This window comes from Panthera tigris, chromosome A1, assembly GCF_018350195.1.
Source record: "Panthera tigris isolate Pti1 chromosome A1, P.tigris_Pti1_mat1.1, whole genome shotgun sequence".
NCBI classification, from domain to species: domain Eukaryota; kingdom Metazoa; phylum Chordata; class Mammalia; order Carnivora; family Felidae; genus Panthera; species Panthera tigris.
In genome coordinates, this window is record NC_056660.1 from 22324143 (window position 1) to 22338232 (window position 14090).

Consider the following 14090-nt stretch of genomic DNA (forward strand, 5'->3'; position numbering starts at 1 on the left):
CTGAACAGGAGATCTAAAATGGCCAGGATTGGTATGAAAGCATGCACAGACATGAGCTTCCTCCGAGGTAACTGGAAAACAAATATGAAAAAGCCATTTGCAACTTTCCCAGACAAATGAGGTCAGGAATAAGCTCCCCTGCAGAGTGGAAAGCACCTTGGAACTGTTTCTGCCAGCTCATCTGCAGGAAGCTCGCAGAGTCTAAAGGGGAAGACCCTGTTTCCCCCCCCCCCCCCCCCACCGCCCCAGAATTCCTTCGCTCCTCCACCCTTATCCATCAGCTGAAACAGTGTTCTTACTGTTCATCTGCTTGCCACTGGTTCTAGATCTGTGTTTTACCGGAGGATTCTCTTCCCACCGGACAATTTGCCAATACGGCCTGGCACACCAGAGCAGTTTTGCTCCAGAGAAGTAAATATAGCCTTTTAAGGATGCAAATAAATGCAAGAGGGAAAAACACAGATTGTTTTATGGAGCTATTGGCCGAGTGATATAGTTAGCAGCTATCAGGCCCTTGAAATATGAAAATTAATTAAATTCAATTTGATGAATGACAATAATCGCTTCAAATAGGATAATGTGATAAATAACCCCTTTCATACAGAAAGGAATCATTTTAGTGCTACAGATGCCTTGTTTCGAGGATGGCTGAAATGCAAAAAAAATATGAGCTTATGATGTAAATGGTACTTATTATAGTAAAATGCTGCCCTGTAGGCCCCACCAGTGAGATTTCTGCTTCTCGATACTCGGTTTGTTCTCACATTCCGGCCAGCTGGGGTGTTTTGATCCCCAGAGGTAAACACTCCTCTGAGTATTCAATTCCTGTTGCTGCTGTAAAAAATTACCATAAACCTAGTGGTTTGAACAAATACAGATTTTTGCTCTCTTTTGGTTCTATAGATCAGAAGTCCTGATGTGGGTCTCACTGGGCTAAAATGAAGGCAAAGTCGTGTTCCTTTTGGAGACACTAGGGGGGGAATCATTTCTTTGCCTTTTCCAGGCTTTAGAAGCCATCTATATTTCTGGCTCATGGCATCCTCCTCCTTCTTCAAAGCCAGCAATGTAATAGCTTCAAATTTCTATCTCACTCTGACCCCTCTTCCAGTTTAGTATACATGCATCTAGTGTGCACACATTTGTCAAAACCTATAGAAAGTACAACAGTAAAAGTGAGTCTTAAGGTGAACTGTGGACTTCGGGTGGTTATGATGTGCCCATGTAGGCTCGTCAGTGATAACAATTGTGCCACTCTGGTGCAGGATGTTGATAGTGGGGGAAGCCACACGAATCTGAGGGAAGGGAATGCATGGGAAATCCCTGTACTTTCTGCTCAATTTTGTTGTGAACCTAAAGATACTTTAAAAGAAATTAAGTCTTTTAAGGAAAGAATGATGTGAACAATGTTCTTGTAAGGGTTTAAGGCACTAGAACGTAAGCTCCTTGAGACAGGAGACCGAACATTTCAACTTTATAACCTGAGAGCTGCATGAATGCCTGCCCATGGTGGCAGCTAAATCCATGAGAGAAGACCAGAGGGTGACCAGGGTGTGGTGAAGTTGCACGCAGCCCACGGCCACCCTCAGTGACAGCGACTCATTTTGCATTGTGAGGGCTCTTCCTGCAGCCCAGAGTGGAAGTGGGAAACCAGAAACCAGCACTGATCATTCAGCCCTGGGCCAAGTACTTCTGATTGTCCCACCTCAGGCTCAAAATAAACCTACAAGCTAAATATTAATGTTTCTACTTTTGAAATTAAGAGTGGGGCTCATACAGGTTAAGTAACTTGCTGAGCTACAGGTTGAAGGGCTTGGATTAAAATCTAGGTTTGTGTGGGTCCAAAGCTCATGCCAGGCTTCCTCCTCAAGAGACAAGTGTAGAGAAGAGCAGTTTGAGTGTTTCGAGCTCGGATGCAGGGGAATGATGCAGCAAAATGGACTTGAAACCAGGAGAGGTTCCCAGGGAGGATTCACTGTTGAAGTCAGCTTCATGCAGTCACGTTAAAGACTAGTTGCCACTGGAGTAATTCCCAACACTTTTAAGATGCCGGCAGTGCCTGTGGGCCCTCCCCGTCGGCAGGAACCAGGCTAAGGCCTCCAGACCAGAGCAAGCAGTGCTGGAGCAGAGAGGGGCCAGCAGAGGGCGCTGTGCATATGTGGTGGCGCAGGTCTTTCCAAGGCCTGGCCTGGAGCACGTCCCCAGAGCTAAGCCAGGGGTAGAGAAATGTCTTTTAAAACTAAGTCGGTTTCCTTCCCTTGAGACAAAGTCATGCAGAGAATATTTTTCAGGAAGCATTGGAGAGTGAAGTTTGCCTCTTGCAGATAGCAATTGTGGTTTTCTTTCTCTGACATAAAATGTCCTTTTGCTACAGTAGATGTCAGGAGGCAGTGCAGAAAAGTGAGTATAGCAGAGAGTGAGCATGTGCAAACCTAGATCTGTCTCTTATTAGAGGTGTGGGTTTTGTTTTCTTTGAGGCTCCTTTTTGTTTTCTTCTTTAAAAATGTTTATTAGGGCGCCTGGGTGGCTCAGTTGATTAAGCATCTGACTTCGGCTTAGGTCATGATATCACAGTTTGTGAGTTTGAGTTCCGTGTGGGGCTCTTTGCTGAGAGCTCAGAGCCTGGAGCCTTCTTTGGATTCTGTGTTTCCTTCTCTCTCTGCCCCTCCTCTGCTCACACTCTGTCTGTCTCTCCCTCAAAATAAATAAACATTATAAAAATTTTTTTTAAAATAAAAAAAAATAGAAATGTTTATTTTGAGAGAGAGAGAGAGAGAGTGTGTGTGTGTGTGTGTGTGTGTGTGTGTGTGTTTCTGTGTGTGAATGAGCAGAAGGGGGGCAGAGAGAGGGAGAGAGAATCTCAAACAAGCTGGGTGCTGTCAGCACAAAGCTGGACGCGGGGCTCGAACCCATGAACTGTGAGATCATGACCTGAGCCAAAATGAAACCAAGAGTCGGATGCTTAACTGACTGAGCCACCCAGGCTCCCCCTCCATTTTGTTCTCGGTATGCTGGAAATCAAAGGCTTTATCTGGGGGGTCTGTTCTGTAGGCTGAAGATAATGTACAGAAGAGATAAGTACATGATCTTATGCACTTTGCAATCATTTCGGTCTTACAATCCCTTTACGTTCTTGCAAGTTATTGAAGACTCAAAAAGCTTTTGTTTATGCACATTCTACCAATCAGTATTTTCCACATTAAAAACTGAAATTTACTTTTCAATTAAATTTCTTATTAAAATATTTATTTCAGTAGAAAAAATAATAATAGTGAACCCATCACATGCTCACTTTCTTTTAAAGTTTTTATGAGAAATAACTATATTTTCAAGATAAAAAAAAAACTGGAAGAGTGACAGTGTTCTCCATTTTTGTAAATCTCTTTAAGACCTGTCATTTGCATATATGTTCTCAGATTATGATATCACACATTAGGTAGTCTCTAGAAAACTCTTCTTTTTTTTAATTTTTAAAATATTTATTTATTTTTGAAAGACAGAGCACAAGTGGGAGACAGAGAGAGAGAGAGAGAGAGAGAGACAGAATTCGATGCAGGCTTCAGGCTCTGAGCTGTCAAAACAGAGCCTGGTGCAGGGCTCGAACCCATGAACCATGAGATTATGACCTGAGCCAAAGTCAGACACTTAACCAACTGAGCCACTGAGGTGCCCATCTAGAAAACTGTTCTATACTGTCATTGAAGAGAGTGAAAAATGCAAATAACATCTTAGTGTTCTACGAAAATAGTTTTGATCCAGGCAATCAATAAGGGATGGTGATTACATTGTTTGCTGAGTGAGTTCATTACAAATTTCTACGTAGCAACTCCTGACTGAGCTCACAAACCTTCCAGTGTATGCCAAGGTGAAGTCTATACTGAATATACAAAATCGAGAAGTCACTCGGAAAGCAACTGGTTAACTAGACACTTTACTTCAAACTTACATAAAATCTGCCTTTCAGTGACTTCCAAAATGTTTCGTTTCCTTCCTGCTTTTGATGATGAGATGCATTTACTGTGTTTCCATCTCCTCCCCAGCAGGCATCCAAGTCTGATGAATCCTTGTTAACGAACTTCTGCTTCCTGCAGAGACCTGTGAGACTTCCATGGGCCTTAATTGCCCTGCCTCTGCCCAGGTGGGCACAGGGCTTCCCCAGGCGCCTTCTGCAGGGGTGGGGGTGGGGGTGGGGGTCACGCCAGCCAGAGGGGTCAACGCTTCAGCATTGAGGCGGAAGTTTCCTCTGTCCACCCTGCCCGAGTCCTCCCTCCTGACCCACTGCTCTCTCCCTGTCCAGTGCCACCTCTGCATTTAGCCCCTTCCTCTTCCCTCCCCTCTTCTCCATGCATTGCAATAGAACACCTTCATGTGCTGGGGCCATGCTGGGCTCTCTTGCATGTAATTCAGATCCAATCTACAAAGTAAATAGCATTTGTACTCACTTTCCCAGATGAGGAATAATAAGATACAAAAGAATTAAGTGGCTTACCCAGGTTCCCATAGCTAGTTACTGCTCAAATCAGAGAGCGACCCTGTGGCTGCCTGGCTTTCCATCTCATCATTGATGAATTTTTAAAGTAGCTTCTTCATTTGAAGCTGTCTGTGTTGGCTGTCTTTCTCACGTGCCACTTTTGCTACATCTCACCACACACACCCCTACAATGTGCCCTCTGGATGCGTCTTCAAATAAACTACAAATTCACCGGGTACCTGTGATGTACCGGGAGCTGCTCTAGTCTGCAGGGAGAGGGCAGTGAGCGGGCCTTATCTCAGGCACTTTCACTCTCTTCCTTTCTGCACCGACAGTTGGGCCTGTTGAGGTTTTTTTTGCTTCTTCTGTCTTTAGCCCAGAAACACTTTTATATTGGGCACAAAATTTTGCTTTGTGCTTTGTCTTTGGCAAACCCCTCCCAACTTTTCTTCTTGCAAGGTCACTGTCATGCAATTTCCCATTTTGTTTCCAGCCTTGAAGATGTTAGCTGGCCCTGAGCCACTCTTCTCTTCCTCACCCATGCCCTCTGTACCATTTCAGGGTAGATGTCTTTTCTGGAACCTCTCATGTACTCATGGCAGCCTACCCCCCCCCCCCCCGCCCCACCACTGTCTGCTGAAAGCTGGCATGGCTATAGAAGCTGCAGGGTTGATGGCACCTTGGGGTCCACTGAGACACCAGTACCCATGAGGTCAAGGGCAGGACAAAGACCCCTGAGGGCCGGGCCTGAGAAAGGAAGAGCCAAGTTGGGAAGCAGTGCTCATTCAAGTCATTCATTCAAAATCTGTATTGAGTCACTTCTTTGTTTCAGGGACTGATCTTGGCATGAGCTGTAGCAATGAATGAAACTAATGAACCTACCCCAGTGGAGTTTGCAATACACCGGGAAAGACAAGCCACAAACAGATAAATATATACAATAATGTCAGACGGTAATAAATATTACAAAGAGGAATAAAGTAGGATCTAGGGATAGACCTGATGGAAGAGAGGAGTGGGGGCCGTTTCAGATAGTATGATCAGAGAAGAACTTTCTGGGAGGGGCAGCATTTAAGTAAAGTAATAAATGAAGTAAGAGAATGGGCCAAGTGAATACCTGAGGGAGACATTTCCAGGCTGAGGAAACGGCTGTTGCAAAGGCCCTGAGGTAGGAAGCATGCTTGTTGGTTTTGAGCAGAAGCAGGAAGCCAGCATTGCTGGAGGGAGTAAGAGAGAAGGGGATAAGGGGTGAGTGGGGAGAGCCAGAGCTTCAATCATGAGGGAGCTTATAGGCCATGATAAGCTGTTGGGATTTGAACCCAGGACTTCTGATTCCAGCTATAGCGCCCTTTATGTTGCACCACACTGCCTCTTGAAGGGTTTTCCTAAGAGATAGTCTAGTTTTAAAGGTCAGCAAAAGTGATGGTTTGGACTCTGTTGCCATTTACTTTCCTTCGGTTTACTCACAAGCCAGCTAACAATCAGAGGCAAGGTCATGTACAAGATCAAGAATACAAAGGTCAAATCTTCCTAACACCTCTCTTATTTTCCCCAGAGGTGTACCCTAAGTTCTGAGTTCATATAGCCTGTGAGGAGAGAAGAATCTGCCATGAGGAGGAGGCCAGAAGCATTGGGCCGAGGAGGGTCATGTTGTCTCAGGTGCATTGTATTCTTCTATGAACCCACTGTGTCACCCCCAAAATTTATGTTGAGGCCCTAACGCCCAATGTGACTATATTTGGAGATGGGGCCTTTAGGAAGGTAATTAAGGTGATAAGGGTAGGGTCCTAATCTGATAGGACTGGTGCCTTATAAGAAGAGGCACCAAAGAGAGTTCTCTGTCTCTGTTTCTGTCTCTTTGTCTCTCTCTTTGTGCACACAGAGAAAAGGCCATGTGAGGGCACAGTGAGATGGTAGCTCTCTCTACAAGTCTGGAAGGGACCTCATTAGTAACCAACCCTGATGGCACCTTGATCTTGGACTTGTAGCCTCCAAAACTGTAAGAAAATAAATATCTTTGTTTTAAGCCGCACAGTCTGTGGTATTGTGTTATGGCAGTCTGAGCAGACTAATATACACTCTAATGAGTTCCTTCTGTTTTCTGTTCTTTATTGCATCACTGGGCCTCTAGCAGGCCTGACCAGGGCCTATGTCACCATCAAATTGGAGAGGAGCATTGCCTCTGACTTCTGGGAAGCACAGTTTTGCTTACAGAAGGGCCAGGAAGGGATAATTCATAATCCAAGATGTCTTAACTTGTTTATGACTCTATTTCTTCATCTGTAAAATGGAGATCATCATATCATTGCTCTGGGGGAAGTCTTAGGTATAAAGTTCAATGTAATAAATAGTTGCTGACATTCGTTATGCATAAGGTGTTGTACTGGCAAGGATATAAGGGCTGTTGTACTGGCAAGGATATAAGGGCACATGTGTATGACCCTTATGGGAAATTTTTCTTCATAATAATGTACATGTATAAATCAGTTGTGAAAGCATTTTGGGAGTGTCACATTTTTATTATTTTTTTTTAATTTAATGCTTATTTATTTTTGAGAGAGAGAGAGAGAGAGAGAGAAAGACAGAGCATGAGCAGGGGAGGGGCAGAGAGAAAGGGAGACACAGAATCCAAAGCAGGCTCCAGGCACTGAGCCATCAGCACAGAGCCCAATGTGGGGCTCGAACCCACGTGACATCATCACCTGAGCTGAAATCGAAGGCTTAAACCAACTGAGCCACCCAGTGTCACATTTTTACGTAAGGAGGGGTTTTTTCTTATCATGTTAATAATCTTGTTACTTGTTTAATGTAAGTGCACTGATTTTTGTAATCATTATAATCTTCTAAGTATTACCTCTTAAGGTATTAAAATATTTATAAGATTAATGTATTTGTGAATTTAATTAAACATTTAGAAGTAGTGGATTAGGTTTGTAATATTTAAATATTTAGAAAAAAATTACTTTATTAAATGTATATATTTTGATTTATTATATACCTAGTCTAAGAATATTTGGAGGGTCATTGACTATTTAATGTTCAAAGAATTGCTAATTATTTAATAAATGTATACATAAGATTACAGCATTATGCACCCCTCCAAGGTAACAAAAAAATGGAGGGAAGTAGGGGCTGTTAAGAATGCAGAGCAGGGTGATGTAGAAAGACTCGGGAGCTGCTGCCAGATGTTTGAGAGATACAAAGAGAAGGAGAAAGATTGAAGGTGGGGATGGGGTGGGATGGGTTTCTGTATGCTAAGAAAACAAATCCTCTTGGGCATTTTCTTGAAGGGATGTATTAAAGATTCTAATTGCTTAATTACTCCTTAGTTGCCAGGCTGTGTTTCTTTGAATGTACCTCCATGCTATAACTGGACCACACAACTACCTGACTTCACACAGGTTACAGGAGCAAACGTGCAAGGTAAATGCACAGAATTATTAAAACTAAGCAGTTTTCTCTGCAGTATCATTCAAATAGAGCCAAAGTCTTCCCTCCTGGGAAGTCCAAACAGCCTATGCTTAAACTTTCTGCAAAGTGACTTGTCCAAGTTGGCTTACGGATGAAGGATGGTGTGTTTTCGGTGAAAGCATCTTGGAGAGGTCTACTCTGTACCCAGTACTTTGCTAGTTGCTTTTACATATGTTGTCTTATGTAATTTTCACAACACTATGAGATAGATCTTAATAGTTTCAGGTTTACCGATTAGAAAATTGAAATTTTGAGAGATTGCTTCCCTTGCCTGGGAACTCCAGAGCCAGAGTTCACACAGGACTCCCAGACTGTGAACCCACAGCCTCCCTGTTGCACTGAACTGCTTCCCAGGACCTTAGTCTTGAGTCTTGTATGTTACCCATAGTCCAGTCCTCACCGATCTGTGATTTTCTCTTTCTTGTAGCCTTGCGGCAAAATGAAAACAAACCAACACAAAATAAAACCCCTAACTTTTAGTTTAAGCTTGTGAATTTCAACCATCCCTAAAAAACAGGTGGTCAGGACTGAGCTCAACCAGATTTGGGATATTCCTGATTTCTAGTACACATTTTTGATGGTCTAACATTTAACTTTTGAGATTATGGCTTTGTTCCCATATTTCTGGATATAACGAAATTTATTTATGTAAAAAGCTTTTTATAGATGTCTGCATTTGAGAGGTTAAGGAGACCCAGAGTTGCTTTGAGTCATGATGAATTTGCCTTCCATGACATCACTTCTTAAGCAGAGGATTAAAGTCCTTTGTTCCAACAGCCCCTGGGGGGGGGTCACCTTGGAGCAGTTCCCAGATGCTTGCTTCTCCCTCATCTCAAGGGTGAATTCTGACTTCTGGCAGAAGTGCTACGTTATGCTCAGCATAATCACTGCATTCTTTTAATTTTTTAAATGTTTATTTATTTTTGAAAGGGAGAGAGAAAAAGAGAGAGAGTGCTTGTACGCGAGCGAGTTGGGGAGGGGCATGGAGAGAGGGAGACACAGAATCTGAAGCAGACTCCAGGCTCTGAGCTGGCAGCACAGAGCCCATCGTGGGCTTGAACCCATGGACAACGAGATCATGACCTGAGCTGAAGTGGGGCCCTCAACCTACTGAGCCACCCAGGTGCCCCACTGCATTCTTATAAGTAGGAATAGGAGTATACCATTTTCAGAACACTCAAAATAACAAAATCCAAACGTGAAGAACAAATTAGGGACCAACTCATAATTAATTAAAACTAAATAATAAAAACTCAATTGAGACAAAATATCTAGTAGCACATGATAGTTTGCATTTCTGTAGAGTTTTATAGGTTCCAAAAGGATTGGCATATGTTTTCATATTTTTTTTTGTCCTCATGACTACTTTGCAAGATGGGGCAAGTGTGTCAATTCTCATGTTACCGAGAAGAAAAACCAGGGCAAAGACAGCCAAGTCCTTTGCCCAAGGTCACATAGCTGGAAAGTGTTAAGAGCTGAGGCTAGGTCTCAGCTCATTTGACTCAGTGTTAAAACACTCTTTCCTTTATAAGCGTGCTTTTTCAGATTTATATTTTCCCTTGCAATAGAACTCAGATACTCAGAGCTATTTTGACATGTATTCAAATTTGAAATGGAGAACAGTTTGTAAAAAATGACCTGACTTTTTCCAAAGAGGGTAGTGGGAGGTCTGAAATATTCTGAAAAGAGTCTCTGAAGATATATACCATCAAGAAGCACTAGCAAATCTTTTAAAAAACACAGATAATCAGGTCTGACTACAAATATATTCAATAAAAATTTCCAGGTCTGGGTTTGTTTGTTTGTTTGCTTGTTTGTTTTAAAAGCTAAAGAGTTGATTCAGCCCTAATTAAAAAGCACAAACTCAAATGTGGCCCACACGAGGCAATCTGAGGACTGGTGAAAAGGGTCATCAATTTTCAAAGTGAATGGCTCCTGTGCTCAAAGACTTACGCCATTTCCTTGCAGGCAAACCTAATAAAATTAATTTGTACTTATCTCCTCAAGCAGAGAAGAATATAGAATGAATCAAGTACAGTTGAAGATAATCAAGAGTAAATTCCGTTTGGCTGCAGGACATTGTTCTATATTTATACTGAAGATCTACTCTTCATGTTCCTTCTAGAGTAATGTTCCTCAGATACGAATGACTCCAGTCATTATGTAGTCTTCCTCAGAAGTCTCCCATGACTTCCCAGTGCCTCTTGAATCATGTTCACAATCCTCCATGATCCCACCCAACCTGCTTCCCCAGCCTTTATGCACTACCATTGCCTACCAGTCCACATCAGAGTGTCACAATTTTCAAAAAGCACTAGATTTGTTTGGGTCTTTAAGTCCCTCAACTGCAATACCCTTCCCTTCTTCCTTCCTCATTGTCTGTCTGCTAAACTCTGCTCTTTCTTAAGCTCTGGACCATTTTCCATAAAACCGTCATTTGAACTAGAATTCTTTATACTCTGTGTTCTGTTGGTGGTTCATCTGTCTGTTCCTTGTTTGTAACATCCATCAGTTTCTGACTTATGTCTTCGTGTTATGTGGCATAAAAAAAAAATCAAGTAGTAAATTTAATTTAATGTAGTCCCAGGGTTGGAATTCATCCAAGAACCTGGCAGAAATAAACATAAAACCTCTCTGGAGGAGAACCAACATAAGCTTCAAAATATTCCCACTGATAAAGTTCCAAAGAACAGGGGCCCGGAGTCAAAAATCACAAAACATACCAAATCACCATGGATGAGAGGCAACAAAGATGATATAAATCATAGTAATATTTCAGAATACAAAAGATAGGAGATCTCAAGACCAACCAGGAAAAAGTCAACTCACTTATGAAGCAGTATCACACTCCAGTTTAGTGTATAGTACACAAGAAAATAAGGTATAAGTGGCAAGTGTAGTAGCTAAGAGCATGAGCTCTGAAAACACATTGACTGGTGGTTCTATCATTTGTAAGTACATTTTGGCAAGTGACTTTACCTCTCTGTGACTTAACTTTTTCATCTGTAAAATATGATTAATAACATTTTCAGTTTCTTGTATTTCATGAAAAAATGCACACATATTTCCTAGAAGAGTATCTAGCATTAATAAATTTTTTTAAGTTTATTTATTTTGATAGTACAAGTGGGAGAGGGGCAGAGAGAGAGAGAGGGAGAGAGAGAATCTCAAGCAGGCTCTGTCCTATTAGTGCAGAGCCTGATTCGGGGCTCAAACTCACGAACTGTGAGATCATGACCTGAGCCAAAACCAAGAGTCAGACACTTAAATGACTGAGCCACCCTGGTGCCCCTGCTAACTGTTATTAAAGGAATTGGACAGCTGACTTCTCATTAGAAACAACAAAAAGCAGAGGATAGTCAACCTAGCTATCAGCCAAGAACTCCTGATTTACCCATATATTTATCTACATCTTTACTATTCCTTCTTGCATTTCAGAGTGTCCATCTGTTATCATTTTTCTTTTGCCAAAAGTAAAATCTTTAAGTTTCCTTTTGTGAGGGCTTATTGCTTGTTAACTCCTTAAGGGTAAATAATATATGAAAACCACAGTGAAATATGAACACCACAGTGGAAGTCACTTGAAACTCACCAGGTTTCAACAGGTTAAAAGTCTCACTATCTCAAATGCTTCCAAGGAGGTAGATGTATGGAGGTTCTCATACACTGCTGTCAGGGGGTTGAACTAGTAAAGCCAATTTGGAAGAGAGTTGGGTATTACGTAGAATGGTTGATCATGAACACATTCCTAAGTATATTATCAGACAAGCTTTGACATGTGTGTACTGAAAGGCACATTATGAGAATATCTGTAGAAGCGTTGTTCCAAATAGCCAAAATCTGACATTAATCTAACTCTTCATTAACAGAAGTATGGATAATTAAATGTTACATTCATATGAGCAGCAGTATCATGACTGAAGTTCAAAAAGATAAAGCTAAATGGAAAAAAAAATAGTTACTAGATTATTCCATTTATAAAAAGTACAAAAACATGCAAAACTAAATACAGTTGACCCTTAAACAGTGTTGAGTATTGGGGGTGCTAACCTCTTACACTGCTGAAAATCTATGTATAATTTTTGACTCCCTCAGAACTTTACTAATAGCCTACTGTTGACCAGAAGTCTTACTGATAAAATTAAACAGTTGATTAATACACATTTTGTATGTTACATGTATTACATACTATATTCTCACAATAAAGTAAGGCAGAAAAAAGAAAATCTTATTAAGAAAATTGTAAGGAAGAGAAAATACATTTACAGTGCTATACTGTAGATAGAAAAAAAATCTGCATATAAGTGGACCCACGGGATTCAAACCTGTGTTGTTCAAGAGTCGACTATAATATTTTGCTTGGAGATATATTTATATGGTAAAAAGAGTTACTAACACAAAATTCGGAATAATGGTTACCTTCAACATCAGGGGTACATAAATATGTGTGGTGGTACTAATAAGATTCTATTTCTTAGGCTGATTAGGGAGTAAGAACAGAGGCAACAGTTTTACTCTTTAATTCAGACATTTTTATTTGTATGAAAGTCTTGTGAATAAAGAAAGTGTCATGCTTAGTTTTAAGAAAATTAATTTACATCAGACTCTAAGCATCCATCGCACAAGGCTAATAGGAAATTCAGTCTTGGCCATTATAAGGGTTATCCATTTTGAGAGTTATACAAGAGTTTGTTTTTCCCTAACTTGAGGGTTATGCAAAGGTCCTGATGTTCTACATGAGCCAACACATCAGGGAGGCCCTTCTGGTCCACTGACCCAGGCTGTAGCTTCCATTTATGTCACACGGGCCCTGCTATGTCCACTCTGCACTTGGAATGCTGGAATCTTTGGGGACAAGAGCAGGGGAGCAGGGAGGGGCCAGGGATCCCTGGGCTTATAATTTAGCCTCCTCAGGGGGTGCCTGGGTGACTCAACTGGTTATGCATCCAACTCTTGATTTTTGCTCAGGTCATGATCTCATCATTTGTGGGTTCAAGCCCCGTGTCAGATTCTGCACTATCTGCTTGGGATCCTCAATCTCTCTCTCTCTCTCTTTCTCTCTCTCTCTCTCTGCCCCTCCCCTTCTCCACTCATGCTCTCACTCTCTTTCAAAATTAAATAACCTTAAAAAAATAGCTTCCTCAGAACATCATACAGCTAACCCTGCTAAGACATTTCCAACTTCCATGTAAACTAGTCTCCATTCTAAGCTGTGTATCTTTGAACTCTGGATTCTTATGTCAGTGCCATACTCTTTATTTACTAGAGCTTTAAAATACACACTAATTTTTTTAGAACAAGTTCTATTTCATTATAATTCTCCTTGTGGCTTTTATTAGCACTAAATAGCTGCCTCTATGTACTTGGAGACAAAATGTTTCAGAGGAAGGATCTGTATCACCATATTCCCTGAATTACCCCCTCCCCACCTCACCCCCATTCTCCCTGGACAGGGCCTCTATTTTCAAGCTCTTTTCCAGGAATAAAAATGAATTCCTGGAATTCCTGGAAAAAGAAAGCCCCCCCCCACCTGTTTTTGGCCAGTTTGATATAATCTCTGCTTCAGAATAAATTGTAAGTCATCCTAATTAAATTTAAAACATAGAATTGGTCATTTAAAATAGTTATGAAATATAATGGCATTTGTTCTTAGGTCTTTACTGAAATAGCATGGTGTCCACTAAAGTTGACACAACAAAAATCCTTTCTCCCAGTTGAACAATTTATGCACTTGCTTGAGGGGATATCTAATCTCTCAAACAAAAAAAGAACTATATCTAAAACCTCAGGACCTTCTTGGCTTTAGCTTTGGTAAATAAAGACTTCCATTTTGTTTTCTTCCTGGAGGACAACATTCTTTACCAGATGAGATGTTTCATCCTGACTAGAGAAAGGAAAAGTCTTGGAAGAAGAAAAAGTCATTAAGCATGCTCTCTGTCTCTGTCTCTGTCTCTGTCTCTGTCTCTCTCTCTCTCTCATGCACACACATGCACACTCACCAGAGATTTAAAGACCCCTCCATGACCGTTCATCCCAAGGACCTTGGGTGCTCTCAGTTATCACAGCTTTATCTGGGCTAGCTTAACCTTGGAGAGTTGTTGAGATTTCTAATCACCCTTCAAAAATCCCTGTGACTTTACAACATAAAGTC